Source organism: Somniosus microcephalus, chromosome 1 (assembly GCF_052327205.1).
Source record: "Somniosus microcephalus isolate GS21.2 chromosome 1, FLI_Smic_1.0, whole genome shotgun sequence".
Taxonomy (NCBI): Eukaryota; Metazoa; Chordata; class Chondrichthyes; order Squaliformes; family Somniosidae; genus Somniosus; species Somniosus microcephalus.
Window position 1 is genome coordinate 16,538,753 of NC_140987.1, and position 6,000 is coordinate 16,544,752.

Consider the following 6,000-nt stretch of genomic DNA (forward strand, 5'->3'; position numbering starts at 1 on the left):
ATGGGCTATCACGCCTGCCAGTGCCTACTGTGGAGGAAGCACCAGCAGTGGACCCTATCGAAATATTTTATTCGTTGATAATTGAACGATTGCCAGTAACTAACGCGGACATAGAGAAGGAGACCCGCAATGATCCGACACTGTCTCGGGTATATGATTTGACGGTGAAGGGATGGCCAACACATGGCGACTCACTGTTGCCAGCATTCTCATCCAGAAGAGAACAGCTGTCAGTATGCCAGGGGACAGTGATGTGTGGATCTCGAGTGGTAATTCCACCCAAGTTAAGGGAGAGAGTGCTCAATGAGCTTCACGAAGGCCATCTGGGAGGGGTGAAAATGAAAAGCCTTGCCAGGGCTTATGTGTGGTGGCCAGGGATCGATCAACAAATCGAGGACCTGACAAAGAGCTGCTCAGGATGCCAGAAGGTCCAAAATGCACCACCACATGCCCCTCTACACCCATGGGAGTGGCCCTCCTCTCCATGGCAACGGGTGCATATTGATTTTGCTGGTCCATTCATGGACTCAATGTTCTTAATAGCAGTGGATGCGCACTCGAAATGGCCTGAGGTGATCAAAATGTCCTCCACCACTACAGAGAAAACGATTGCAGTCCTACGGACCATATTTGCCAGGAACAGCTTGCCAGAGCAGATTTGCTCTGATAACGGACCACAGTTTGTGTCCGAAGAGTTTCGGAAATTTATGAGAAGGAATGGGGTAAGGCATTACACATCCGCCCCGTATCATCCAGCCACAAATGGATTGGCTGAGAAGCCGACAAGGAGCTTCAATGTAGGACAACTAGTCTTGGCCCGCGACTACCGAGCAGAGAAATGGCAACCCGGAACGATATGCACACGGCAGGGGCCACTAATGTACACAGTGGATGTCGGGGAGAACATTGTGAGACGCCACGTCGACCAGATCCTAGCGTCACAGGAACGAGTCAACCCCATGTCTCGCGTACCTGGGGATGAACCCGACATACCGGTAGCATCTACCCCAGAAACAGTAGCAGCGGAAACTGATGAACTAACTGACGAAAGGGAGCCAGAATCGCCTCCGCACCAAGAACAAGAACCTCAGAAAAGGCGCTATCCAAAAAGGATCAGGAAGCCACCCCAAAGACTGAATCTATAAATGGACTATTTCAGTTTAGTGTGCATGTTAAAGTGTTAACTGTTATTTGAATGTTATGGTACTGTTAATCTAAAAGGGGAGGAATTGTAGTGTATGTACCTTTAAGAGAGAACTACTTTTACAGCTCCTGTATACTGTAGTACCGGCAGTGACCACACCTGTATATAAGCCTTGAGCATGCCTCTGTACTGTTGTCTTTAGACTACCCTCCTCCAGTAAACACCTGTTGATTGTTAATTTACAGCCTCCGTCTAGTTATTGGAAAACATCATACTTTAAGAATCAATGGATTCAATAAAAACAGAAATACAAACAATAAAAGAGGCATGTGCCTTTGAAAACATGACATCAAGTAAAGAAACCTGCTGGACAAATAGTTTTATGTTAAACTTGGATGACAGGAAACACTATTAAATATGCAACCAATTGAGATAGCTAGAAAACAAGTAAACACACAGTTAAAGTGGTTTTGATTTACATACAGTAAAAGCCATACCAACAAGACTTTGAAGATATAACTTCAATAGATGACACCAAGCAATTGCATTGTGTTTGTATTAAACTTGAAGCAGAACGGAGTCAAAATGTCTGCTAAAAAGCAGTTAAGCCAATATTAAGAAATGAATGAAGAATCTTCGGTAAGACTGACATCAAACAAAAACCATAGCTGTCATTGCTTTTATGATAGTTTTTGGAACACCTAAAAGTAGAGAAATAATTATGCATGCAATAGTTGAATTGATAGTAACATAGAAAGCATTCAAACAGAGGGATCAATAAAGACAATTAGCTGACATCAGCAGAGAACGTCAAAGAAGAAACCAATGCCAAAAGGGTATAAAAATAAGACCTTTTTAACAGAATGTCAGAATTCGCTGAACGGGCAGGGCGTTTCTCAACTTTCCAGAGGCACCTCTGTAAGTTTTTAACTATGAGTCTCGGGTATATCAAAGTGATTGATTTTTGGTAGAGGTTCTGGATTTAGAAATAAGAAATGTTCTGGATTTAGAAATAAGTAAGAGATAAGAAATATAACTAAGTAAAAATTTGAGAATAAGGATCTCTGAGAAATAAGAAATGTAAGCTAATTGTACTTTGAATTGTTAATGTTGCGACTGATTCAACAGATGTTAACTGAACGCCGGCTCTTAAATAAAACTATATATTTTTAGAATTGTCTCAAAGAGTGAATCTGTACAGACTCGCGAACCCACAAATTCTGTACACTCTTTTGTAAGGGAGATTGAGATCATACAAGGGCAACATGTTCCCATAAAGGTCAAGAGTGGTTCCAAAAACCACAGGGAACCGTGGATGTCAGGGGATATACGGGAATGGATTAGGAAAAAAAGGAGGGCTTTTGGTAGATACAAAAGGCTAAAGACGGAGGAAGCCCTAGAGGAGTACAAAAAGTGCAGGGGGATACTTAAAAAAGAAATTAGGAGATCAAGGAGGGGCCATGAAATAACACTGGCGAGCAAAATAAAGGAAAATCCGAAGATGTTTTATAAGTATATTAAGGGTAAAAGGATAACTAGGGAAAAAATAGGGCCCATTAGGGACAAAAGTGGCAATCTGTGTGTGGAGCCGGAAGATGTAGGAGGGGTTCTAAATGAATTTTTTGCATCTGTTTTCACTATGGAGAAGGACGATGTAGACATAGAAATAGGGCGGGGGGACTGTGATATGCTCGAACATATTAACATCGAGAGGGAGGAGGTATTGGCGGTTTTAGCTGGCCTAAAAATGGATAAATCCCCAGGCCCGGATGAAATGTACCCCAGGCTGCTGTGTGAGGCAAAGGAGGAGATTGCGGGGGCTCTAACACATATATTCAGGACCTCTCTGGCCACAGGGGATGTGCCAGAGGACTGGAGAACCGCTAATGTAGTACCATTATTCAAGAAGGGTAGTAGGGAAAAACCGGGGAACTACAGGCCAGTGAGCCTAACATCAGTGGTAGGAAAATTACTGGAAAAAATCCTGAGGGACAAAATTTGTCTCCACTTGGAGAGGCAAGGATTAATCAGGGATAGTCAACATGGCTTTGTCAAGGGAAGATCATGTCTGACTAATTTGATTGAATTTTTTGAGGGGGTGACTAGGTGTGTGGATGAGGGTAACGCAGTGGATGTGGTATACATGGATTTCAGTAAGGCCTTCGATAAAGTCCCGCACAGGAGACTGGTCAAGAAGGTAAGAGCCCATGGAATCCAGGGTGCCTTGGCACATTGGATACAAAACTGGCTTAGTGGCAGAAGGCAGAGGGTGATGGTCGAAGGTTGTTTTTGTGACTGGAAACCTGTGGCCAGTGGGGTACCACAGGGATCGGTGCTGGGTCCCTTGCTGTTTGTGGTCTACATTAATGACTTGGATATGAATGTAAAGGGTATGATCAGTAAATTCGCGGATGATACTAAAATTGGTAGGGTGGTAAATAGCGAGGAGGGTAGCCTCAGTCTGCAGAACGATATAGATGGGTTGGTCAGATGGGCGGAACAGTGGCAAATGGAATTTAACCCGGAAAAGTGCGAGGTGATGCACTTTGGGGGGTCTAACAAGGCAAGGGAATACACAATGAAGGGAAAGACCCTAGGCAAGACGGAGGGTCAGAGGGATCTGGGTGTGCAGGTACACAGATCCCTGAAGGCGGCGGAACAGGTGGATAAGGTGGTAAAAAAGGCATATGGGATACTTGCCTTCATTAGCCGAGGCATAGAATATAAGAGCAAGGAGGTTATGATGGAGCTGTATAAAACACTGGTTAGGCCACAGCTGGAATACTGTGTGCAGTTCTGGTCGCCACACTACAGGAAAGATGTGATCGCGTTAGAGAGGGTGCAGAGGAGGTTCACCAGGATGTTACCAGGGCTGGAGCGCTTCAGCTATGAAGAGAGACTGGGCAGATTGGGTTTGTTTTCCTTGGAGCAGAGGAGGCTGAGGGGGGACATGATTGAGGTGTACAAAATTGTGAGGGGCATAGATAGGATGGATGCTGAGGAGCTTTTCCCTTAGTAGAGGGGTCAATAACTAGGGGGCATAGATTCAAGGTAAAGGGCGGGAGGTTTAGAGGGGATTTGAGAAAGAACTTTTTCACCCAGAGGGTGGTTGGAGTCTGGAACTCACTGCCTGAAAGGGTTGTGGAGGCAGAAACCCTCACAACATTTAAGAAGCATTTGGATGAGCATTTGAAATGCCATAGCATACAAGGCTACGGGCCAAATGCTGGAATATGGGATTAGATTAGACAGGGCTTGATGGCCGGCATGGACACGATGGGCCGAAGGGCCTCTATCCGTGCTGTATTACTCTATGACTCTATGACTCTAAATCTGGGGGATATTATAATATCCCTCATAATATCTGGAAGGTTACAGTCTAGTTCAACTTATTAAAAGTACTATCTGGAGGACGGTAACATCTTTAGTCATTCCGTTCCTTTAGGGAGAGATAGCCTGAACCTTTAGACCCATTTAAGCATCTTATGGAATTCGGCTATCTCTAACTTAAGTTGAAGGTGAACGTCTGGGGAATACGCCTGATCTGGGATGGCCCAAAAGGGCTAGGACTGTAATTAACCCTTCAGTTGGTGCCCAACGAGTGTGTTAACGAGTTGATACAGAACCTATACTTATATTAATATCTATATCCGTGTTGTAGATTGTTAAGTATAGAAGGAGTGTTTACTGACAGTGGTTCTAAGACCCAGATTTAAGCCTCTAGAGACGACAAAGACCCTGATCAGGCTTTGTAGAGCTTAAATCCGAACTTCCTCAAAATACTATTTGAGGTTTAGAAGCTTCTTACAAAGTTCATTTTAAATCCTAACCGAGGTTAGGTCCTGACGAAATATTAAATCCTAACCAAGGTTAGGTCTTGAAGAAATGGCAAATCCTGTCGGAATTGGACAAGTCTTTTTATTAGAAAATTTAAACGATTGCTTTATTAGGGGAAATAATCCTATCCCTGTACCTCCACAAAACCAAGTGATAATGTTTGAAATAGAAGGCTTTGATGCCGAAGGAGTCGTTAGAACTCATGGATCGATTAATGTGGATCCCCAGAACCAGGGGATACAGAATATCCTGTGGGATAATCAAACGAATACTCCAAATCCAATAAATTCCTTAATGATAAGGTGCACACCTGCACAATTGGGAGGCCTAATGAATGGTGCCCAACAAGGTGGTGGCAACCATGGCCGAATAGCAGGACCCGGAGCAGCCTATGCTCCTGGGGGCCATGGATTCCGGTTAAGGTGGCAAACTCATGATGAAATAAATGACAACAATTTTCAAGATTCCTATTCTTTATGGCCAAAAGAATTACTGTTTAAACCCTTTGGCCATAAGACAGCGCGATATGCTAAACCGCCGAATTACGATATGTTTTAAAAGAAAGCAGATTTTATTAAACCCACACTGTGGGAAGAAATTCTCCATTCGAGAATGGAGATAAAGAAGTGTCAGGTGACTCATATAAACGGGCATACCACTGGAACAGTACACTCAAAAGGAAACAGCCTTACAGACGAACAAGTGAAACATTCGGTCTGCATGATACCCCCTCGAGAGGGGCCTGCCAATGTTAGTGCAATCACTAGGGCAGATTGGGCAGCTAATCGGGATGAGGAACTGATTCAGCTATAAGACCCAATAACAGAGAATCCACCAGAATGTCCACCAAGGTACTTTTACTCGGAAACCCCTACAGGTATTGTACTAGTTAAGTTGTCCAAAGGAAACCGAGAAGTACCCCCGAGCCACAAGCGAGAACAGCTTGTAAAAAAAGCTCACAAGGGCATAAGTCAATCATATTGTAGTGCCAGAATAATATTTTGCAAATTGATCCTCTT